Below are 26860 nucleotides of genomic sequence, written 5' to 3'. Positions count from 1 at the left end.
AGCAACGGCCTTGGGAAGGGCCTACTGCCTTCCTTAAGTACTAGCAGTGTATGTTTAAGGTCTTCTGTCCTTGTACAGTCGGCAGCAGAAGTTGCTAAGCGGGCGAGGTGTTCAAAATTACCTTGACGCGCTCTTATGCTCTTAACAATAGTGTCGTGTAGATTTTGAACACCTAGCCCGCTTAGCAACTATTGCTGCTGACTGTAGGGCTATCACATCGAAGGCAAGTTTTAGACGCATGTGTAAGCAGAAAAACGATATCTTCCCTCCATTTACTGCGACGAATGTTTTCTTTCGCTTTAAGGGTTTGATATTGAAAAGGAGAGGTGGAACCTAAGTCAACAACGATTAAAAGAGTAGAAGGTTTACCTACTTCAGTTATTTGTCGTATTAGGTAAAAGTAAGCATTTTGTAAATATAAAATTAAGTGTCCTGTAGTAATACTATGTCCTGTTTTGTTTTACGAGAAAAAACAATCCGGCGATAATGCGAAAAACGAAGGAAGACAACAATAAAAATAAGTTTGTATAAAAGTTGCAAGTAAAAGTATAGGAGAAAAAATTTGATTAACTTCGTTAACTACCCTTCCACAGACTGAAAAGTTCTCTCAAGTTTTCATACTTACGTTAGAAAACTTTTCGTAGGCTCTTGTTTACTCGGCGACGATTGGTATATTCTAAAACCTATAGGGAACGGATCGGCACGTGAAGGAGAAAGTTATAATTTACGCAGAGCCAAAAGTTTCAGGGTCTTATATTTGAATTTGAAAAATCTTATTGCTGGTAAATTCAGTGTACCTATATACCATCTTTACACGGTACAAGTTGACATGGTTCAATTGGTTCATACATAATAAAGACAGTTTGTCTGACATGAGATTCTACAAACTATTCGGAATTCAAAATATGAGATCTAGAGATATTCATTCATTGGCCACAGCATTTTTGCAGATGATAGTTGCAGCGACTAAAGAAGGTATTTTGAGGAGGTAGTCTACAGCCTACATCGACTGCGATGACTATATAGACCAATAGCCGATCGGCATTTCTTGCCGCATCGATCACACAGACGTGTCTTAACTCCTGGGGTGGTCCAGCAGCAGCAGAGATATAATCGCAAGATAATTAGATAGGACTGCTACAATTCTCTTGGTCTAGTGAAAAGGGGTACGAGTGTCGCGCAGCCCAGATGTAAAAGGGTACAAGTTTCATATGGAATTTGATATTTGACGGGCACTCTTGTATATTCTAGACCTGTGGAATTGTGGATTCGATAGAGAAGTAACTAATAACTACATAAACAACCCAACAACACCGGCTGCCCATCAACCCGGTCTCGAACGTCCTCTAGAATACGTAATGCGTATGCTGCCTATAAATCAACCGGTCGTTTCCTAGGAACTGAAATAGACGGCCCTGAGGACAAATTGTTCGACGCATATTTAAGGAGAAACGGAGGATACAGATAACTAGAAAGGATTTATACAGATATATGCACCTCGCATTGGGGTAACTCCGAAAGTGGGCTAATTTTGAAAATGGCAAATATCTACTTAGAAGGTTAGCATTGCAGTAGGTAGCGTAAGTGTTACTGAAATATGATGTGCTTCTGAGTTTATAGACATTAACCATTTTCAAAATTATTCCGCTTTCGAAGTTACCACAATGAACCTTACTTCATTTACCGGAACATTTGACGGAGAACCCAAAAGCTTTGAGAATATTTTGCACAGAAATTCAAAACCAAGTGTGCCCGTGTCTAAATATTGCTTTCTGTAATATTTGACGTCTAGTAAATTCCTCCGCTAGCGCTAAACTGGAATTAACTGTAGGTACAGTGTGTTTGACAAGAGCGTGACCAGTGTTATGTATATTTTAAGGATGTGGCACAGAAAAAAAGGTACTGGCTGAATAGAATGTTCTTTTGTCTAAAATGCTTCGTAAAAAAGAATAAAAAACTTTTGACAGTTTCCCATCTAAAGTTCAATAAAAAAAAAGAATGCCGCATACGATTCACGTTATGAGGCAGTGTTCCTCTGTACGTACCCGAAAGGGCCCAAAATGTCACGAAAACCTGCTGATTTTATATAAATAAATCGAAAGCGTTTGTAATTAAGTGGATGAAGCATTATATGGAGAATAAAAATGTTTACGACTTACCAGAACGCGGGAAAACAAAAATGACCTCCTACACAGAGGATAAACGGGTCTTGCATATGTTTTCAAAAAATCCATTTCTATCATTGCGTTCTGGCGGTTCTGGGCAAGTAAAATTGGAGAAAAAAGGTTTGCAGATATCTTTAGATACAATCAAAAGGCGTGTGAATGAAAATGGTTTAAAATATCGCAGTACGGTGAAGAGGCTTCTCCCTTACTGACAAACATATGAAAAAAAGGCTACCGTGGGCGAAAGAAAACAAGAACCGAGATTGCAATCATATTTTTTTCCCGATGCAGTTTCTGTTTGGGCAGTTAATTACTTGACTTAGGCTTCTTCTACGACAAATAATAGAGTGCTCGTGCGAACCGAGAATTACCCAGTAGAGGAACATGTTTGGGGATGCATCTCGAAGCATGGTTTCGGCCATTTGCACTTGCGCACCGATACACTGGACGCCCATAAAATGGTAAAAATTGATGAAAAGGCTTTGTCGCCTTCTGTTATGAAAAGTTTCCAAAGGATAGGGCTTCTTGGATCCCGCAAGAGAATAGTGACCCTAATAGCCGAAGTCAGCACTGTAGTGCATGAAAAACTGAAAATGACGTCGATGTTTTGGATTGGCCCTCACAATCACCCGACGCCAACCCAGTTCAAAATGTTTGGGCGTGGATGAAGCTTAAATTACGAGGAAATAACACTCTTAGTATTATTGACCTTACTGGAGAACTGAAGTCTGTGCGTACGTCTTTACCTTGCATTTTAGCTGAAAATTTGGTCGAAATTATGCCCCAAAGATACCAAGGTATTATTCATGATTCAGGAGACTGGACGTCTTATTCAAAATAAAGCATGAATATGTAATTACAATACTCTCATATGACAGTATTTGACATGATACCTCTTTACTTTTTTTCTAAGTTTTACCGGTCACGCTCTTATCGTACATAGTGTACTTACATACTAACGGGGTCCCTTTGTTTAACATAATTATTGAAAGTAATACATAATGTAATGATTGTCCAATTATTATTAGTCCTAAAACTGAAACCGTTAACTTTTCAGGATTTTCGTAAGGTTATCCTATAGATAGGTTAGGTTAGGTTTGTTTTATGGCAATCATGAAAAGTTACGCGTTTTGAAAAAAACCGGCCAAGTGCGTCGGACTCGCGTTTCTAGGGTTCCGTACATAATAAGTTAATGTTTTTAAAAATCCGTAGAGGTCGGATCTAAAACTAAGTAATTAAATAGGTTTTCCTGTCATCTATAGGTAAAGAACGATTTTGTGTATGTGTTTCAAAATTTTAGACCCAGTAGTTTCGGAGATAAAGGGGGGGATGGTCATTTTTTGGTAATTTTCTTAAATAACTTCGAACCTATGTATTTTAAAATTATAAAAAAACATGTCCATCTTTGGGTCACTAATTTACATATGTGTACTAATTTTCAACTTAATTGGCCCAGTAGTTTCCGAGAAAATAGGCTGTGACAGACGGACAGACAGACAGACGCACGAGTGATCCTATAAGGGTTCCGTTTTTTCCTTTTGAGGTACGGATCCCTAAAAAACAAATTATGACTAACGAAAATGCGGACAAACAATACACTATGACTTAAAACTTTATGGGAAACCTTAGAGACCCACTTACTAACCATAGTCTAATAAAACATGGTCTTCCATTCCCAGAGTGACACGGGGCTACGTCACAACAACATGGCCGCTATATATAGCGCTATCGCATATTATCATATAGCGTTGTCGCATGATGACGTAAGCCCGTGTCAATTAGGTGACCTAGAAAAGACGGGAATGGAGTACCAGGCGGAGTATATTATTATACCATGTTACTAACACTTTGCTACAACATGTTATATTTCTGACACAGCGTTTATTGTAACAACACTGTACTACATATCACGTAATTACTAAATTGTCAGTAACAGAGTAAAATTATAGCTTTAAAAGAAATTTATTTAGAAGTAGCAATCTAAAATTGTGTTTACATTTGCAATTGCAAAGGCATACATATAAATAGCCTGTTTGACTTTGCACTTGGCCCGTATATTACAATTTCGCATTCACAAACCCGTGCTAATGGCGATAATATTTAAATTAGGCTTGATACTCGTACTCTTGATACCTATTGTCTTTATTTCACATTTGATTGCGACGAGCAAATAATACTCGTACCTATAGCTTACATTAGTTCGGTATCTCGTCATAATAACCATGTTTAATTGTAAACTTGTAAAGTACACATTTATGGTGGGGGTTTTCAGAAAATTTGGTACCATTTACGTTTTTTCCAAAAATCATCAGCTTTTGGGTTATTTAGACTCAGAATCACGAGTAGGTACCATGTAGGTAGTATTGAATGAGACGAGGAAAAAACGTGTCCCCAGGTTTTCATGCAAATTTTGGGTGTCAGTTTTGTAACGGTCCATACAAAATGTACTTATGTAAAAATGCGTTACAAAACTGTCATTTTTTGGGATACATTTTTTTCTTTTAAAATCGATAGTCCTCGCGCTTCTGAGTAGAAATAACCCAAAAGTTAATGGATTTTCGAAAAAAGTAAATGATACACTTTTAAGTGAAAATGCCCAGGTATTAAAGTAAATTTATAGTTAAGTAATTTGATTGTTCTTTTGTCTTGTTCAGCTGGCCCAGAAACGTAAATCAATGAAAAAACACACGTACAGTCAGCAGCAGAAGTTGCTAAGCGGGCGAGGTGTTCAAAATTACATTGACACGCTCTTATTCTCTTAACAATAACGTCGCGTCAAGATAATTTTGAACACCTCGCCCGCTTAGCAACTTCTGCTGCTGACTGTACCTACCAAATATACTTAGATTACGTCTTTCCACGTTCCTAAATAGATCTCTTTTGTACTTTAAGCTTAATTGAACTTAATTACTTTTGATACTACTATTAAAAAGGTTCTCAAAATTATAAAAAAATAATCGTTTATTTCAGATTGTTCGAGTGTTCGTCCATTAGTCCATTACTAGAAAATATTGTAACGTAAGACATTTTAGGAAAAGCCTCATCTATTTCACTGTATGTTTTCATATGTATACGCTACTCAGCATAAGTGACTGTCATCAAAAATAGATTTGGCAGTATCGCGCGTCTCGTATCGGTAATTCTCATCAGGGCTTGTCGCCGAGCCATTTCTGCAATTTGCAACGCATGCTGTTCTGTTTGTTTTGAACATTCATGTAGCCAAAAGTGTTTTAAACTGATGATTTATTTAGGATGATAAACGATTAGATCATTCTATACATATTCAATTAGGCGTTGAAGCATTTCTCGGATTAACCTTAACACATATTCAGTCCTTCAAATTTATTTTGCGAGCTCTTTTGACGAATGACACAATTGCGAAATTAGGTCTATCCAGCAGTGTCACATAAAAATAATAAATACGTGTAACTGTGTGACTGTTGACTATGTAATTAATTCTGCCGCGTTGACACGACGAGGTTGAGTCTTTTCATCAGCTAATTGCCAGCGAGTTTCATCTTGTTAATGCTACGGCTAAAAATAGTGGAAATTGCAAAAGTGCTGTTTCAACTTTTGTAGTATTTGCACCATTCTACAGCAAAATTAATGAGCAAACAGGTTTTCCAGTTCAATAAAATCTAATTCATTTTTACAATCAGCTACACCGCCAAAATGGGAGTCCCTACTCGAAATGATATGACGAATAGTCGTAGATCCCCATACTCGCAAACGATACAGAATTTATAGGTTTAAGCACCATTTGTCGTCGGCAGGGAGTTCATCCTAACACCCTGGACCCTGAATGGTCGCGCACTGTACGGTTTCAAAGGAATTTTGCGGACGTGAGTGAAATGAGTGAAGGTTTGCACGAGGATCTACAACGGGGATGTGACACATCGAGGGTTGCAGTCGTCCATAGGCCTCAGTAACCGCTTGCCATCAGTTACAGCCACCGACGAGGCGTTAAAAAGATAATGACTAAAGCCCAATCATCGGTTTATTCCATCGTGAAAATTGAATTGAACTAAACATCCGCGTAACGACAGTACCTAGGTACCTACACAATAGGTACACACACGATAACAGGATCCAACTGCCTCGATAACCCAAATATCTGCAATCATAATAGGTGTCAATCACGTTTATCTCGATTCACGGACTTGTCGACCCGCGTTCCGACCGCGTTTTGTAAATTGAATTTTATGAATTTCCGAATTTCAAGCGTGCCAACGCATTTGAGTCATAAGGAGAAGTTGCTAGGTGGGTGGGACTGAGCTGAGGTGTTAAAAAAGAACTTTTCATCACACTTGCTCGAAAAATACCTTATTTCATGCAGGTGCACTGAAGGACAAAGGCCTATATTGTTCCCGCGGGAGTTATGGATTGTGAAGAAAAGGCTATAACCCTAAAAACGATTGGAATGCACGCAAGCATTATTAATTTATTAGTATTGCCATCTTTGCGTATAAAGTAAGCGTGTCCTTACGATATTTTAAAGTTCATAATGAAAACATGTAATTGTTTAAAAATTATCGGATCACTTCTACGAATAGGTAAGTTAATATTTGATGAACAGCCACAAGCTGCTAACTACAATCAATCGATCAATCAATCAAGGTAGTTAAATAGAAGTCCATATTATTAATAAATTATTACATTGAATGAAAAGAACTGTTAAACAATATGATACGAATATAATAAACAAGGGAAAAGACACTGGCAGCCATCATTCTGTAGACAAAGTAGAGATCTGTCAAAATGTACTGCAGTCAAGCTAATTACTATGTTTATGATTATTGATTACAGACGGTTTGGTGCAACTCGGTAAATAAAGTACCTAATATCACTCAGTCGTTTTACGCAACAGAACGTTATATCAAAGTAAACAAAGAGAAGCTATTCAGTTCATCAATTCCGATTTATTATGTATTTAGGAACTTGATGACACCAATCATATGTTCCACTAGGCACTTTTCTAATACATAAAAGAGAAGTGCTTAATAGCTATATCGTAAAAGTTCCGTATTATTATGGTACAACTTTTATGACACATAATTGGAACACTCGACATTTGCCTGGGGCGACTTGCGTACACCTAAACATAGATACTCTACAAGTCTACATGTCCAGTCGCCATCAGATATATCGGAGCGGCCGAGGTGCTCAAAAATATATGAACACGCACTCTAACGCCTTGACGATAGAGGCGTGTTCAGATGTTTGTGAACACCTTGGTTGCTCCGATGTATTTGATGGCGACTGTCCAATAAATCGATAGCGATAACCCACTAACACGGATTTATTTTTATGGTATGTATACCTTGTAGTATTAACGTCTATTACGAGTGCAGCGATTGTTTCTAGATTTAGTACCAATCGATGAGAACAATCCAAGCAAAAATACCGCCGAGAAAAGGAACAGTATTAGCAGGTATTAGCAATTAATTTGGAGAGCAGTAAAATAATACATATTAGAAAGACAATATATAAAGGAGGGCAAAAAGTAGTGAAAAGCGACAGAGTAAAAAAAAGTGTTGTGCTGATCTCAAGTAGACACCAAACGAATGATGATAACGATATTCTTTTATGCAATAGAACTGCTAAAGGTATTGCTTTCTCGTATCCCAAAAATAAACTCTATGCCGCGGACGCGAATAAGCGGGTGTGATATTATCCTATTGCTAGCTTCAGTAATGAAATGAATGGGTTTACAAACATTACATCGTTATAATTTTTTTACATACTATTGACGTCTGAATGTCTGATCGGAATGCGCGCGGTCAAGAGGTGTTGGCGCGGTGCCGAGCAATCTGCAGAGCGGAGTTGCAATCGACTTCACTTTTTGTTCTAGCCCGGTTTGATACTAAGACCTCTACGACGATTACATGTGATCAATTTAAAAAGGTTTCGTCTTAAGTGTCTTTTTCTAAGCAATAAAAATCTCTAGATGGAAACTTTACTAGAAAGAGGATTAATATGAAGGAAGCAGAGCGTGTGGTAAATGCATACTACAATGCAACAATGTACTTATTCGCAAAAATAATATTCTTCCTACTGAACAAAATCTCATAAAAATGGAAGGTTCAGAACGTTCACAACGACCCCAGAAAAAGAATTAATATGTAGGAAGCAAATGCATACTGCGATGCAGGCATTTGTTCAAAAAACAATGTCAGCACTGTCTCGTGTGTACTTTGACTACTTTAACTTGACCGCTATATTGGTAATATGAATGCACAATCTGATGTCAGGCGTATATTGGTCGTGTGGTGGTTGGTTGAACTTGGTTGGCATGTTGAATAGCAACCCTGCTGTCATATTCAAACGCCGACATGGGGCTGTCCATAAATTACGTCATCGATTTTTGACCCCCCCCCCCTATAATCATCCAAAAATCATGCTTCAAATGGCCCCATTTCCTCCTACTTCATGCTACCGTCATCCGATGTCCAGACCCCCCCCCCCCCCTAATTTGAAATGACGTAATTTATGAATAGCCCCCATGTCGGATTTGTGGCGCCAATGCCAGTGCTGTGGTTTTCATACAAATGGATGCCTAGACGATGAACATACTTAATATTAAATAGATAAGTATATAAATTAAACTTACACTTGTAATGTACTAAGTTTTTAAAATAAGACCGACCCACGTTAAACTGCACATTTCTAATAGGTTTTCCTGTCATAGATAAAGTCTCTATAGATAAAGAGCTATGTATAGGTATTGTGAAATATTTCAAAATTTTAGACACAGTAGTTTCGGAAATAAAGGGAATGGTCGGACAGACGGACAGACAGACTGACAGACTCACGAGTGATGCTATAAGGGTTCTGTTTTTTCCTTTTGAGGTACGGAACCCTACAAAAATTTAATTCCATTTAAAACCAAGCAAAGTATTAAATTTTTTTGTAGAAATATAATATCACACTAAAAACTTCTACTTGAGTAAAATAAGATAATAACGGCCTCTCGTTAAATCTTCTTTTAGATCTTTAAGCACGTTCTAAAGGAGTATTTTTTTCTTTTAAGAGTTTTAAGAGCCAACGGGAGTGGTCATTTCTCCATACAAACGTACTCCTCGTTTGCTCCGTGGTTTTTGAAGCTAGAGCAATGATTTTTTCAACACAGATTAATATTGTCAATATCTGTGTCGGACCGTTTTGCTTTTTTTGATATTTTTGTTTTTTAAGGCGCTAGAGCCCTTCCAAAATGGCCAAAATGGCCTAATTGACTATGCCGCAATGAGAGGCGTGGCATTCAAAACTGATATCAATTAGCCAAAAAAGCAAAACGGTCCGACACAGATCATTTCATAATCATTTAGATTTCCAAATTTGGTTACGATTGGTTAAGTTTTGGAGGAGGAAACAGAGGAGTACGAAACCTCGGTTTTTGAGATTTTTACGCAGGATTTTTCGCCTTGTCCTTATCGCACTACTTTTAGGTGCCGCTTCCGTTAGCGAGACGGGTATATTTACCTAAAACAGCGGTTCTCAAACTTTTTTGGTGACGGAACCCTTTTGGAACGCGGAATATTTGACGGAACCCCAAGTTAAAAAATTTCGTTCGTCACTGTGGACCAGATATACACCTATAGAACAGCTGGTTTTTTTCTTATTATTACTTACAAGTATTTTCGCGGAACCCCAACAGAGGCTTTGCGGAACCCTAGGGTTCCGCGGAACACACTTTGAGAATGGCTGACCTAAAATATTTAAAACTCAGCTCCTGTTTCGTCTTAAGCCATCGAACAAGCTTCGCGCAGAAACGGAGCGGAATAAAACCTCTGGACCCGGTTCTCGACAGATGCGAAAGTTGGAAACGACTTTTTGCTTACCTTTTCAAATGTACTATTACTCTAGTACGTACGTAGAAGGATGTAGGGATTTGCCTTCCGCTTTTTACAACTACCTCGTTACTTTCGGATCGTTACTGAATTCGTTAGTTTCGGACAAACAGCACAAAACACGATAGTGCTGAGTCTAGCTGGAGCTTTATTTGACATATTTGAATGGATCGGAAAAGTTCTACAGGATTTAAAAGTTACGTTCAAAAGTCCTCGATTTTTTTTCCGGTTGAATAAAAACCTGACCAAAATCAGGATTACGAGAGTAACGAGGCTTTAACGATTGCGTGTTTTACAATCCTTTTGCATGTAGGGGACTTCATTAATTATGTCAGTTTCCAGGCGACGAATTTAAACCATAGCCACGGATGCACGAGAAAATAATTACCGAGCAGCTACCTACAACTCCGGGTGCTCACTCTGGTGTGTCCTACTTATACCTACGTTTGATTGAATTAATTACAACTTTATTCTTTACTACACACGGTTGTTAATTAAATTTAAGGGTTCAGTAAATAGGAGGTGGCAAAAGTAAGTTAATCTGTTGAATAAATGATATAGCAGGAATTTTCGCGCGGGAGGAAATTAACATTCAAATTGTCGCAATGCTTCAGAACGTTTTACATTAATTAAATATATTTCCAAGCTTGGTGGGGAGGCTGCTCGGGTAAATTCATAGATTACATTTTACCACCTGAGGCGAATGCTTTAACTATACTTCTGCCTGTCTAATTTTTGAAGTGAAAACTTCTTTAGCGGCGCTGTGCACTTTTTGAGGTGGGGAAAAAATGTTAAACTCGAGACAGCGTAAGACGTAACCATTTCTTTCTACCGCGCGGCGAAAATGTATGCCTCAGCCTGCTGTTTCGTTTAGGCGGCGCAGGGCGCTTGCGTGATGTCACCATTGATATAGAATAAGAACTGGATACCCAATCAGCCGCAAAAAATGGCCCCGCAAAAGTAACGTTAAAACAGATCACGCGTTACTTTTTCGTTTAGTCTTGTATGGACCGCTCAAATGTGAAGTTGTCAACAATGTCGTAAAATGGTCGTAAAAATATGCAAAAACAACAATGATAAAACGAGGAAAAAGCATGGAATGTATTTCTTTCGGTTAGTTCTTTGGATAGCATTACATAATTTATGTAATCTGGTGGTAATTTCATGATTTTGAATAAATTATTTTGTTAGTACCAAAGAAGGGATGTGAAGGAACAAAAATCTAATGAGTCGATGTGAGGCCAATACTTTTTTATTTTTATATGGAATTCGTAAGATATAATATTATGTTTAAATTCAAGATTTCCAAGAAAACCTATGCGACGTGCAGAGTGGACTGCTATTATAGCAAGAGATAGGGGTGATGCAGTTTTAAACAAGGCAAAACGGCACTTGTGTGTTCGGCGCATTTCCCTGTTTCCGACATATACACGACCAATAAGGGCTTACATCGACTAACTGTAAATGTTAAACCTGTCTGAACACAGTGACAACCACAGGATTTTTTTGATAAAGACCATAACCAATCAGTACCAGTAGCGCCCTGAATGTCCCCGTGCACTATATTGCAAAGAACGAAAGTGCGAAGAGTATTATGTAGATCTAAAATACACAGTTATTTAATAAGTTGAATTTATTTCAAGGAAAATATAATAAATTTATAAATTTATTTTATGATAACTTACACGGGTTGTTACCATGAATTAATTTTATTTGAACTCCCGATCAAATTAAATTTGTTTCATTTATTACTTCGGTTTTTCTGTACAGTAATACCTATTAAAATGTACCAAAGGGACTCCATTCGTTCATTATTCTCGTTTGACGTTGTTTGACGTAAATACAAAGGTGAAGTTACGTTTAGTGCCATCGGACTTAAAGTTTTAACAGTGTTGGTAATAATGTTTACAAATTTGACACTTAATGCTTACGACAGTAAGTTCTTTTCCGTACAAAACATTTATCTTGACTCAAAATTTACGTAAGCGTTTTTATCATCAATGCAAATTTGCAGCTAATGTCATTCTGATCCACATTTTGTTGACATTTTTGTTCCGCTCTGTGTGTCTATTTCTAATATTAAGTCAGTGGATGTCACATGTGACGGACAATGTCATTGTGTTTTTCTTTTTTGATTTAAATGCCATCTAGTGAGTTTCCCTCAAACTGGTATTAATATAACTGTAGTACTCATAGTGATGTGCTTAGGGGTTTCAAGTAATGCAACGAAATAACGCTAGATGGCGTTAACCTCAATTATACATAGTGCTGCAGACATTTATGTCGTTGAGTTTTCACTTCTGCCGGCATTCCCGGAGTGCAACCCGTTGTTTTTTTTTCTCATTTTCCAATACGATTAAAACTAGAGTCGGACCGAGATAACTCTGCATGCCATTTGCAATGATAAAGTGTGGCAATGTCATCGTTGAAGTCAAATGTTTAAGAAAATATGATGTTTATGACACTTCCTCACTCTTTTCTGTTCTATTCAATGTAAAGTTAGCTTAGACGGGCCCTATGCACTCTATGGTAAGGTTCGTTAGTTACAAACCTCAAAAAAAAGGAAAAAAAACTGCAATATTTATATTTTTTCGGAAACTATAAATAGAACTAGTACAGTTAAGTGTAAAAATATGGATGCACACATCATACTCAAAAATATGTCCCAGCATAGTTCTTATCTCAGCGAATTAAGAACTATGGGACATATTTTTGAGAAGTTATACAGTATGTATCTGAACGAAAAGCAATTACTTAATTAGGGTTCCCACCATTTTGTTGTCAAGTTCGATGACGTCAATGACTCAAAACTCATTACGCGAATTAGGAAGAAATAAGAATCGTATTATGCTGTAAGGTGGGTATCTAAGCTCGATTTATACAATAGTTTCCTATTTTGAATCAGTATAAACGAAGTAACAAAATTGTTATAAGGCAATTCAGGCCACCAAAATATTACGTAGTTGAAAACATGATTTTTTGTTCATATAGATTTTGTGTTGTTTTCAGTGTGATCTGATAGGTTTTGTAAATATATGTTTAATATTTGAATATTTTAGGTGGCCTCCGCTCTGCGCACCGCGTCGTCGCGTCCTTGCCAGCCGGTAACTGTGAGGTAACCGAGAGCGGGTGGGCGGCACTTTCAACGGGAGGCAGGGAGTGTCCATACTGTACGCTAGTACTCTTTATTAGTTATACTGTGCTTAGGCCACGAAACCTACGCTCTGAGCGTGTACGCTCGTTTCGTGGCCGAGACGTAATTAGAAACCAAAAATTCTGATTTTAGTGAAGTATTTGGGTGGCACTGATATCAAAAGACGCTTGCTATACCTATTATATTGTAGCCTAAATTAACACTTTATCTCAATATAGATTTTTCAAATCTAAGATAACTGATGAGAAGGCGGATCTGCGCGAACTTCCAGTCAACAATTGACTAGAGGTCGCACAGGATCGAGAAAAGTGGCGCTGTCTTGTGTCGGAGGCACCTGTGGTCGGAGGCCAAGTCTCATTTTGGGTCTCTGAGCCAAAGCCAATGGACTGAGTAGGTAAGTAAGTATGTAAGATAACTGATAATTACATTTACAAAATTATCTTTTGCCTTGCCGAATATCCGGTGAACGAACGATATAAAGAGCCTTATAATGAAATACATTATCATTAATCGTCGGTACTACTATTGTTATAGGTATTGGGTGGAAATAACCATTATCTAGATGACCTTTAAGAATGGTGTTATTTTACCACAAGGTGGCAGTCTATAATTAGATTACTTAGATTATAAGCAACAAGTACTTACGTATTAAGGTTGATTAAATTAAATACTCTTTGAATTTGTTGTTGTTTGCTAGGTAAAGTAATATCATACCTACTATTTTCTAATAATAACAAACTAAGCCATTGTCATGGAAAACAGAAAAATAAATATTCAAACCAGTAGGTATCGCCATTTAACCTAACCAACACGTTGGTTGCAACAGTCCATTCTATTTGCCAGTACTTCCATGGGACGGGTTCGGTTTCCGCTCGACCTGTACAAAAAGCGCAAAAACAAGTACTTAGTCACGAGACGGACTTGAATATCCTTAGTTTACTTTAACATAAATTTAGAAAACCAGCCTTAGCTCCGTGCAGACTTACTTAAAGAATCATTAGTAAAGTCGTTAAAGTGGCATCATCCTTTTTCTTCCTTACAAAAAAAGGTCGTTGCGAAAAACTATTGCTAACGACTAAGGACATAAAAGAAAACAGCTCATTAACTAGTTGGTGAGACAATTTAGTTTATAGCAGCAAACTTTAACACTTCCCATACAATAAAATGTTAACGATCGTTTGGTGGCTACCCAGTTTTGATAAGATTGAACATACTATCGTTGATCGCCAAATCGAGGCAATTAACTCACTTAGTCGGCTAGCAAAAGGTTATATTCCGATTGCGAATGCAGCATCTGCAGCCAATATTTAACTGGTATTAACGAATGCGGACAGCAATAGCTGTCGCAATTAAAAAGTTCATCTCCGTCACTCATTTTATCAAGGATTTACAACCGTATGTAACCTTAAGTCAACAAATACTGACATATAAAGTCACGACTTCTCGGCACTCCAACATCATGAACATATTATTTCTAAAGTAAAATTTAGCTATGTATAATTAGGGTCTCTATTGTTTCCCAAATAGTTTTAAGTCAAATGTCATAATGTATTGTTTGTCCGTATTTCCGTTAGTCATAATTAGTTTTTCTCAGAAACGCGTAACTTTTCAGGATTGCCATAAAACAAACCTAACCTAACCTCTCTACAGAATAATAACCTTACGAAAATCCTGAAAAGTTAACGGTTTCAGTTTTATGACTATAACGATAATATGACAAACAAATGACTTAAAACTTTATGGGAAGCAAGGGGACCCCGTAATAGCTAAGCTTTATTGGTATTGACTGTAACCTTTAACCTGGTTAAAACGGAATTCGGGCGAGCACAAACCAAATATGAATCATCAATTTGTCGACCCATTTGGCATGACACGATTTCCAGCCCGCACGAGGCGAGTAGAAATAAAATTATTCAAGTATAAAATTTGGATTGCAGAATTCTTGAACTTGACATTACGGTTAGAATTAGAATATCAATGAAGGTGGATCAAACTGCCAAGGTCTACAGCGGCGTACAAATAGTTGTGTTCTAATCGGCTTTGCTATGTTATGTCACAGAAAATAGTTAATTTCCATAACGCCAATCATTTATCACCTATATGTGTTCAACTGTTCACTGAATGAACACAGACAGAAAATAAATACCCAAAAAAAATGTACCTACTGCTCTGCCTCTGACGGTTCGACATAAAGTTTCAATGATAAAATCTGGGGCGTTCGACTCGTACGTGTTAATTCAATGACAGCAGAAATGACCAAGTGACGACATGAACGATATTCTTTCTGTAAATAAATATTAACGTTAATAAAGATAAAGTAGATATTTTTGCTAGCTAGCTTGCGCTATGAGCGCTACTAATCGTGCGCGGTTGCGAGTATAATCATAATCAATTAACAAATATTATATTTAGGTCATACAAAATATAACTTATTAAAGCAACGCAGACGGCAGAACTCTTGAACTTGACATTAAGGTATAGAATAACAACAAAACCACGCGCCAAGTTGGCGAGGTCAAGAGCGGTGCAGAAAAAGTAATTCAGGGCAGATTGCCAGATGGGGCTCACTCCTATTGGATTCCTATTAGGCGGTAACCCAAGAAATCCGTGGTTTGAGTATCTATAGGGAGTGATTGATGATGAATGTTTTTCTAAAGAACAAAATAAAGTTGGATGCAATATACACGGTGTAAGTGGTGTAACATGAGGAAACCGAATAATTCTAACAGCGTATTCCTGATCATATTTAGAGACAAAAATGTCCTATAAACTTTTTTGAAATTCGCCTAGTTTCAGAGTTAATACCAATTTAAAAAAAAAACAAGTTTTTATTGTTACATGGTGCAAAACGCCTTTTTGATGGCGATGTTGCTACTATGGGGCGTAGTCTAAATATCCTTATTGACAGATGTCAAAAAGTGACAAGTAATTATTTGCAAAAACTAAGTTTTACAAAAAAAAAGTACAAATCCATTTTAAGTGACATGTTTACCAATAACATTTGCTTTTTTATGTACAAATACATTCAAAACATTGAAAAAAAACCAACAAAAAAAATTTTTTTTTGGCGAAATTGGCCTAAACTCATATTACATTTTTTCCTTCTTTTGACCCCAGAAATACGTGGTTAAAATCTTTCGCATTCCTCGTGAACACCATGAAGTTACATTGAAGTAAACTACGAATATTTTTCGAAAGCGAAATAATTTGTCATTACAAACCTATACTACATACTTTGCAAATATGCAAACGATCTAAGTTAACATTATATTACAACCAGTGTTGGTATCATACCGTTCTACTAATGCGCTCTTAATATTCTAGATCTATAAAGTCAAAATCATACCACAATCAAATGCCCGCAACTTTGGTTTACTTAATAATGTGTAAAAATAATAATTTGAAGACTCTATTATAAGTAAATAATTTGCCTTAAGTGGTGATTTGAAGAAGTTTCTTCAGTTGAATACAACATTAATTGCACTGTATTCGAACATTTTAATAAATAGTAAGTCTGTGATATGAACACGAGCCAATCAATCCAGTTTTCCACATCTGTCATTATCGACATATTTAATTATAGAGGACAGTAACTTGTCATATCACCCACTTATTTATATGCAACAGTGGATTTTACGCCTTGTTCATTTATTCAAATAAGTAAGTGACAAACATCCATTATTTATGGACGAGTATGTAATAATAAATATCATGTTTTTCCAAACCGTTTGGGAACATTGTCTACATATTTACCATGGGTGACGAATTTAAAATTATAATTTAGCATGTTTTTGTTGCCATATATTCTGGCACGTTGTAGGGGGTTACCGTCACGTTGTGACCTATGGAACATTTAAATCTCAATGTAACCTTTGTAGTCTTTACCTTTTCAGTGAATGGAATATATTTAAGCAGCCTTTAGAATAGATGAATAGAAGGTGAAATATAAATACGCAGATAATAATATAGTACTTGTTTATTCCTTTCTTACCACGCAAATACTCGTAACAATAGAGTCCTGGAAAATTGGGAATTACTCGCAGTAGGTCCTGCGGTGTTGACGGACGTTATTATTACCATTTATAAAACTCTACGTTTTGTTTAATTTAAATTTTAAAGGGGGAATTTATAATAATTAACCGGCGCAGTGCAGCGCAGATCACCGAGGAAGATTTGCGCCGCGCAGCGCATACCGGGGAGGTAAAATCCCCCGACATACCGCGAGCGCCCGCCAGCGCCGGGCTGGCGCACCAGGGAGCACTTTGGTGCAGGCCAGGGGATGCCGCGGCATGCCGCCGCGTGTACTTTATCAAAAGGGATTAGTGACTAGTGTGTACGAGTTCTCCTCCGTCGTCCCGGTGCGACCCCGGCGCACTCAGGACGCCTCGGCGCATACCGGGGGATGCCGCGGCATGTCGGCGCCTACCGCCGCGGTATCCTCCAACGTGCTCCTCGATGCCGCAGAGTAACAATCCTCCGTGATGCTCCGAGGTCGGTCTCAAAGCATTTAAATTTATATCTGAATGTAATTGAAATAGGGAAGAATATAATTTTAAAGTGATCTGCGCTGCGCTCTGCCGGTTTGCGCAGGCCTATGTCCTATAAGTTTTAGGGCTATACATAAGAAAGGGATCTGATTAAGCCTACTTTAGATCGCCTGGAGAACAAACTCTGCATAAACGCAAGCGACTATCTGGATGTTCGCGGTCCTCATGACAAAACTACGAACATCATACACCCTATACCTCTATAGCAACAGCTATACGAGTAAGTAGGTTTGTTTGTTAGCCATGTGCTCGCTCCGCGGCCCAGATAAGCCAATTTGCTCGTCAAAGTGCTGTGGGAGCGAAGGGTCCAGCACACTTGCCCTCCGAATCTGAGCAGCATTATGAACTGGTATTTGCGACTTGCTCTATTAAACCAATTTGCCGAGGTCGAATGTAAGCACACAGTGGAAATTGGCAGTATATAAAAAGTTTTATTTTAGATGTTGAGAAGTGGTTTAAAACGTAATTACGAAGTTGCTAGCTCGATTTGCTAGCTCTATAAAAATCTTTATCACAACAAGCATAAGTAGGTTTAAAAAAATGTAGGTACTTGCTTAATCATTTATTATCAGGTTAGATCAAAGCGGGTCTAACTAATATATAATCATAAGATGACATTATTTTACAAGCAAATAACGTTTAAACCCAAGTAACGTTTGAATGGTAGTTAAAGGCTCCGAGATTTTTCTTACTCTATCATTACTCAGAAGACATTTAGATTTTATTCTAGAAATTCTAGACAAGTATTTTTTTATACAATCTTTTTAATGTTTGACGATCCTTTTGTGAAATTCTTAGTGTTAAATTTGATATGTATAATAATCCAATTTTATTATGGAATAATATTAACATCAATAAATTGCTCTGATAATTAGATTAAGATTAATTACGATTCATAAGCGCTTGTTGCTAGGCCTACATGAATAAAGTATATTTTAGATTGATTGATTGATCTCAAACCACCGTGGGTATAATATAATACATTATCCTTATACGATTATGCCTAACCTTTATGATTCGGTTCTATCTAATTCGTGACTGTACTCGCCCTGCTATCTTTAACAATGTCATTCGTTCCACTCAATATCTTATTTCCTTTATATTTTTATTAACGCCCATTGGAATTTGAATCGTAAGTAATTGAGTATTGGTGTCGGTGAACTGTCCAACTGGTATGTCAATTGATGTCAATACGGATGTTTTAAGTATATTTCTCGTCGATGTTTTATGAGGTATGTATATTGCACATATTATAAATAGGCCAAAGCCTGCAGTGGATCTGTATTTGTATCCTGATGAAGCCTACATTGCGGATAAACTATGGATTATAGAAATTAAAAAATTACAATCTGTACTGCGGTGATGTTGTGTAATAAATATATGTAAGTATCTTAATCCGAGTCTATTTGTGTCTTTGAAATAGTTTTGTGTATTGTTCCCATCGAAAGTAAAGGCATCTTTAGATGTAGGATTGACAAGGCCTATCATATTTTTGAAATAAGTCGGTTTTTTTAAATTCCTTACAACTCTAGCTCGTATTGAAAAGAATGTGAATGACAAACAATTACGTTGGTAACTAGTATCTATTGTTAGCACAAACTATAATTATAAGGAAAGTAAATGTACCTAATCTTATTGATAACATTCCTATATCCTTTCATGCACCTATCACACGATGAGTCATGTGGGATTGTAAAATGTTATCGTGATAAAAGATAAGGTATTGCACATTTTGTTGATTGTAACTTCTCATTGTTCTACTATTAAGTCATAATGTTTTATAATGTTTTATTATGTTGCAAATTAGCGTGATGCATGATGATAAGCGAATGCCGTATGTTTTCTATGGATTTGTTTATACAAGGAGATAAGATCTATGATCATCATCATATCGTCTACTGCTGGACGAACGCCTTTCCCAAGAATTCCTACAAGCACTTATTCATCAGTAACGTGCGATCTAATGCAAGAGTTTCCAACAACCGGCATGCAAAATGCCTTACAATCAAAAAGGGAGTTCTCGGCGCAAAAAAAGTTGGAAAGTATTAAGCCGTGTAAAAAATAGCATTCTCATCTCACTGCATGCCCATTACTCGATAAAATAGGGTAATCAAAGTGAAACACACGAAACATGAGAATTAATGCGACAATAAAGCTACCTCTATAAATTTTATTACGTACACCGGATATAAAAATATCCTGGATCTAATTTCACCTCGGCAAAGGGATATGCCGTTAAAACACATAAGCCTGGTGTGTTCCTGCACGCTAGCGTTTCTATCCAAACAGCTGGAAAAACATATTCTATTCATACTGGCCCCGTAGACAACATGCCAATCGCTAACGCTACGTAGCGAACGAAAAGCAACTGTCAACACTAATATGGAAGAGTGATAGAGAGACACAAAGCGATCCGATGGCGTAGCGCAAGCGATCGTCACCTTGGCTTAGGTCGGCTGTACCGCTTTCAATGCGGTTAAAACAAAGGCCAATGATAGAGGATCTTAAGAGAGTATAAGAACGCCATGTTTTCGTCTAGTCCAGGGATCGGCAAACCGCGGCTCTTTGGAGGTAAGATTGCGGCGGCTCTTCAAGGGACCAAAACATCACATTTAGAGTTCTTCGATCACAGAAAACAACATTTACCGCCCTTGAGATTCCTAAAACTGATGATTTTTACTGCGGTTGGCTCTTCATCTCAAAAGTTGGCCAACCCCTGTTTCGGAGCATTTTCAGAGAAGACATTCGGAGCATTTTCATGAAGTTCTCCCATTTGTACCATAAACTTATAAAGTAACTGCAAAAGTTCTCTTTATAAAGCATCAATCAAAACAAACCCAATATATTATGATACACGCTCATAACTTAATAAGTAATATGCCCGCTAATTAGAATAGCATTAAGGGCATTAATCATTCAACATCAAACTTTTAATCACATTGTAGTATCACTCCCCATTAGGGCCGTCTACTAATTTGACTAATAAATTAGGTAACCGGCTGAAATTACAGAGTTTATTGTGGGCTCTAGTAAATTGGTATCCACAATATTTAAACAGCATAACCAGTATAATTGTGACTGTAGACCCATTATAACTAAGGGTAACCAAAGTTCATCCTTAAACTGGGTTTGCTATAGCAAATGCCCGCCTTCGCCGAGTGTGATTGTGCTCATAGTTCGGTTGAGTGCGTTAGAGAATTTATGAAAGATGGCGAAATCATGCAAAAATATGGTTATATGCTCGAGTAACCAATTTTCCCAATGGATTGTGATTGGCCTTCGAAACTACCCTTTTCATAAAAGCTATATCGTCTATTTAAGAGTAGGTAACATGCGTATTAAGTTTCATAACAATTATAGGAGAAAGACAAATTTAGTTGGACATTCTATATGTATCTTTCTCTGTATGTATAAGAGATTGAATAATGGAACGTAGTAATTTATTAGTGTTATACCTGACTTATACAGTGCGTCACTAAGGCGCGGCCTAATACGCATTTTGTACTGGATGAAGCACATTGAATTTACCAGTCGTAAGCCTTATTACAACAGTAAAAGATCTACCAATGGTCAGTTAAGGCTGTTGCCGTGCTGAAAGTCATGCTGTCCTTTTTCGAATTCGTAGGACTGACAGCAACAGTAATAACTGTTACGTCACGTTAAGGATAAGGATTAAGGATACAAGATGACTCGTAGAAAATCGTTGCCGTTAGTATAGTACTAGCTGGAGTCTATGGCTAGACTATTGGGGAAATCTGGAAACCGTACACTACTACTTTTATTACTACATGGTAAGGGGCTGTCCATAAATTACGTCATCGATTTTTGACGATTTTGGACCCCCCCCCCCCCTATAATCATCCAAAAATCATGCTTCAAATGACCCCATTTCCTCCTACTTCATGCTACCGTCATCCGATGTCCAGACCCCCCCCCCCTAATTTGAAATGACGTAATTTATGAATAGCCCCTAAGCAAACCCCAGGGTAAATCATAAAATAAGTGTTCCGTGAACAAAGTTCCGTGTACGGAACACTAAAAAGGGATTTTTATAAAGGTATTGTGTGCCTATGAAAACGTGTTGTTCCAGCATATTTTGAATATAAACACAAAACGGAAACCATAAAGAAACGAAGGCAAAAATCATCAATAAGATATTCTGGTCTGAAAAACATGTTTACATCCAAGCTCCCTGAAAGTCATGCTGTCCTTTTTCGAATTCGTAAGACTGGCAGCAACAGTAATAACAGTCACGTCACGTCGCAAGGGCTTAAGGATAAGGATACAAGATGACTCGTAGAAAATCGATTTGACCGAATGATGGTAATTCTGTGCGGCTTTTGTAAATGGATTCCATATGAGTAATGGTGGTGGCTGGTGGCATTAGCATTTCCGTCGAAAATTATTTTGCTGTTATTATATTTAGGATACGTTTACTTCCGAAAGCCTTGAGAGAAACAGCGAAGAAAAAAATTTCTTCAAAGGCAGGGTATTTCAATTATAACAAGGGAAACACGTATAGTTATTATCGTTCAGACACGATTATTTTGTATATTCAAATGTAACAGGATTTTTTCTGTCTTGTCCGGGACGCGAGCGAGTTTATATGGGCGACAATCATATACTGCTTTCACAAGAGCTATAGTAGTTAGGTGAAGGACTGTGAATGGCTAAAATAAAGTGACAACAGTCATATTTTGAAAGACTGTTTGCTATATCGATAGTGACATGCCTTTGGTAAACCCTAGAACCCCTTAGATACTGTCCAAAGTGTCCTTAACAAAAATAATTTCCACAAAAACTATTAGTTTCTCTTGATATCAGTTGTATGCCCAACTCTTTGTTTGTTGCATCAGCTTGCATTATATTGAAACAACGCAATAAGACCATTTATCTTACTTATTGTATGCAGGTTTGTCACAGACAAATGCTCAGATAAAGCGAAACAGTTGCGTTCTCAATAGCCTGGAAAATAACATTAGCATAGAGTTGACATCAAGCAGACAAGCGCTTTAACTTGCAAATGCATCTCAATCAGTGCGGTAACACTGCGGCTACACTACACCTTATATCAGTGACAAGACTATTCGAATGAAAATGTTAACTAGAATATAGGTACCTACTACAGTCAACCAGGAAGAAACCTACTACGGATATGATGGTCGTTCTTGTCTACGTGACAGCGTGATAAAACGGTGTCCGTCACTTTCTATCCCGCGGTGTTAAAAAGTGACAGTTATTTTATCACGTGGATAAACGTGGATAACGCCATCCATAATACGCCGGCAGACAAGCATTAAATCCACACACAAATTTGGAAGAACACGCTCTGGGATAGGAGTCGGATACACACAGTTTACAATCGACCGGCTATACCAATCGTAACTTTCAAATGAAAATCTTAATGAAAATTCTTAATTTGGTCATCAAGAGAGAGTGATGATTAAATACGAAGGACTTCGTATTTAATCATTTATGACTAAAATTATTGTCTTTCCGTGCTAATTAACCCAGCGCCGAGTTGCGAGTAATAAAAATCGCAATGCAGTATTTTCTTTGTAAACTTGAAGAACGAAATAGCTTCAGGTAATCTTCCAAATTGCATGCCTAAATGCTAGTTTCCAATGCCGCGAGCGCTAATGAGTAAAATACATGGCAAGGACCATGCAGTTCTAGGCTAAATTGTATTGCATTGGCCGTAACCTTGGCTCCAGAAGTTATAAAAGAATGCCAGGATTGCCTGCCAATTTGTTACAAACTAAACTTTATTGATAATGGAATAAAAGCTACTAAAGACTTCCCCATTTGAGAACCATATTCAAGAATGTGACATTGTCGTGTTTAATAATCTAATGACCAGTTGTAAATGGCAAGGACAATGCAGTTCTTTGCTAAATTTTATTGCATTGGCCGTAACCTTGGATTTAAGAGGTTTGTAGCAATGCAGTCCAAGAAATAAGAAAAATTATGGGGCAAGATTGTTGGGAGCGTTTTCATAAAACGTAAGTTAATGTTTTCTCAGGATTCCTAGAAAATCTAGAGCACTTATTGATTCTACTAAGGAGAGTAAAAAAGATCCCACCCCTATTTTGGTTTCTCCATTGCGTCACTTCCATACAAAAGCTAACAGAAGAGTAGCGTTAGTAAAAAGCAAATTTTGAAAACGTTATGACCCTTTTTCTCCTTGAAGGTAGCTTTTTTTCCTGAGTAGGGAGAAAAAAGTTCTCGAAATCCTAAAAACACAACCTTGCAGAATAGTGCAGAAACATTGAGCACCCGACGAAATCAACTTTATTGGCAACGGAATAAAAGCTAGCAAAACGTCATTTTGGTGAAGAATTCCACCATCACGTGTGCACTTGTGCAGTAATGTGAGTAATGTCCCTAATGTGCAGTGGACATGGCAAGGACAGTGCTGTAGGACGGGTCTTATTGCATCAGCGACCGTGGCCGCTCCAGGTTTTAGTGTAGGACGGTAATGCTGTAACAGTTTACATATATCGCCTTCGTATGGTTTCGAGCTAGATAAATATTTGATTTCTTTGCCTCTTCGTACTCGAACCCTGTCAGAATGAAAACCAATGCGAAAGCCGCTAGGGATTTCATACCTTTTATTGTCATTGTCACAAAGTGCTGGAAATCAAATTCTTTGTCCGTATCTCCTTCCTGGAATAATTTCTCACAATAAAACCTGTTGGGATGAGTCTAGTCCTTATTTGACCGACGAAAATACCGCTACTGGCCAATATTTTCGGGGTCTCCGACCTTTAGCTACTCCTCAGGTCAACGCCTGAAAAGATGAGCTTTTGCTTTTAACGTTTATTCTTACTTTAACAAACGTCTTTTCTTAGGGTTTACGCTGCTTCATCAATTCATTACCTGTAAAAAAAAAATACATTAGAAAGCCTTAAAACATTTTTAGGTGTTAATATTTTCGGTACAGTTGTCGTAGTTATAACTTTTACATTAAAATATATCAACTCAAATGGGTAATGTATCCAACAAAGGTTAGGGATAAAGATACAAGTCTCGTCTGCAACATTGTTTGAAGATGATAATAAAATTCAGTTCCATTTGAATAAAGCATGAGCTTTTCTGAAGAAACTGTCTCAGTTCTTAGTTTTTGCTCTGTCTGCATCAGATTATCTCGAGTTACTGGATTCTGATATTTTATTGTTATGCGAAAATACCTCCAGCAAAAAACAGTTAAAAGAGGAAATAGGTACCTATTTACATATAAGTACCTTTTCTAGCTAAAATATAGTTACTCATTTTTATATTTCGCGATAAAAATATATATTCCACGCACACAAATATACCTAAATTACATATATAAATAAATTGAAACACTTGGAAAAACCAATTTTCTTAGAAATAATACCCACTTAGTTCGATATTGAACTCTCCAAAGCCCTTAATACAATAAAATTTATCGAAACTGTCAAGGACCGATGTAAACAAAAATATTGCTCGTTTATGATCAAAAGTGAGTTTCCAATATTGCTTGAAGGCACTTTTTCGACTCCCAGCAAAGCTAAATATTAAACAACATAAATATGTACCATCACGCTCCGCTATTATTGCACCTTGTTCAATACTTACGCTATAGAATTTCTAATTTAGCAAGAACCCTAAATGGCATAGCAATCCCGTGTGGTGACTGTACAGTCAACTGTAAAAATATGGGTGTAGCCAACTTATTCAAAAATATGTCCCATAGTTCTTAATTCGCTGACATGAGAGCTATGGGACATATTTTTGAGATGATTTCTGCACCCATATTTTTACAGTTGACTGTACCTACTGTACTCTAAGCTCGCAATTTGGCTGGGCTTTAATCAAAACTTCCGCAAACCCAAATACTTCGTTTATTGCGTTCATAAATACCAACAATTTGTAAGCGACGTTTTAAAGTTTCATCCTAATATACTTCAACGTTTCATGTTTTTGAAAATTAATGTTACGAAAAATGCTGTAGCTAACGCGTGAAATTGGAAAGAGCTAGTCTTTTATTAAAAAAATAAAAGTCTGCGTCTCCGCTCGTCTGTTCTCCTCTACGGGTGTCACGGGCACGGGTCGCATTTTTCAACCGATTCTCGTGAAATTTTGTGATCAGGTTCGATAATTAGTACGTATATGGATTTCATCGATTTAGTTTTTGGAAAATAGGTACTCAGATAAATGGCGGAGCCGTGGGAATTCGCGAGGTCTACAAGCTCATAGAGAGATTAGAGAGCCAGTAGGTGCTTATAGTGATTCTTAGACAACTACTACAAACATACAGAGCCTAGACTTGTCAGTAGACCTTATATGTAGGTATTGGGTTACTGATAAAGCTAATGTCTTTGAAGCATGCGAGGTCACGAAACTAAGAACTAACCTGAAATAGAAGTACCTACTTTTTAGGATTCTTTGATTGCTCTGAATCGTTTTATGTCATCGGTCTGAAATATAAATAGTATAGTTAATCTATAGTATCCATTAATCATGTCTTTATGTATTTTTTACACTTGAAATAGTCGAAATCAGTAGACATTGAAGCGAGAACGATCAGGCAAATGCATTCCGAAAGGATTGGACATTGCGTCTATAATTCATTCTTGATCGTAAACAGATTCTTCAAGTATTGTTTATTCATCTTGCACTCAGTTTCTATTGACACAGTATGATATAATCAGTAGCTTGGCTTCACTTCACATTGCTTTATTGATTAGATTTAATTAAAAAATTGAGGAATTACATATCGGTTACATTACCACTTTCCCAGTTTCTACAAATTTTCCTGTCTGTCTACTCACATCATGAACATGATCATATATCAAGCAAACGTTGCCGGATATTTGCTATCAAAAAATAATTATTTTATTAATTGACCGACGCAAATATTATCGCCATGCCTGAATTGGTTTATTTAGAGAATATTATGAAGGCTTCTTCTGAATTAAGTCTTCAGTTGCCATGCCGCCCAAGCCCTAGCGAAGGCCAGCGTACCTATATGGTAATTTATTGACAGTCATTTTCTTATAGTCCGGTGGCCGGCTGCATGAAACAAACCTCATCAAAAAATAGAATATACCTACCCTGTAGAGGTACCTGACATTTAGTAGCTTCCAACGCACTTGGTCGGCCTAGGCTTAACCTGGCAGA

At 37.3% G+C, this 26860-nt stretch overlaps 1 protein-coding gene and 1 long non-coding RNA gene across 6 annotated transcripts in view; one reads left to right on the top strand and one right to left on the bottom strand.

Moving 5' to 3' along the window:
- LOC134799162 (uncharacterized) overlaps positions 1 to 7353 on the top strand; it is a 409935-nt gene extending 402582 nt beyond the window's left edge. Inside the window, exon 3 of the long non-coding RNA XR_010145334.1 lies at positions 7283 to 7353. This is a non-coding gene — a long non-coding RNA (uncharacterized LOC134799162). The remainder of the gene's footprint in view (positions 1 to 7282) is intronic.
- The window catches only part of LOC134799088 (phosphofurin acidic cluster sorting protein 1), a 185093-nt gene that overhangs the window by 100571 nt on the left and 57662 nt on the right, over positions 1 to 26860 (bottom strand). The gene's annotated exons all lie outside the window — the stretch shown is intronic.

This window comes from Cydia splendana, chromosome 18 (assembly GCF_910591565.1).
Source record: "Cydia splendana chromosome 18, ilCydSple1.2, whole genome shotgun sequence".
Taxonomy (NCBI): domain Eukaryota; kingdom Metazoa; phylum Arthropoda; class Insecta; order Lepidoptera; family Tortricidae; genus Cydia; species Cydia splendana.
Note: the sequence above shows the minus strand (reverse complement) of the source record. Positions and strands in the feature narration are given on the sequence as shown.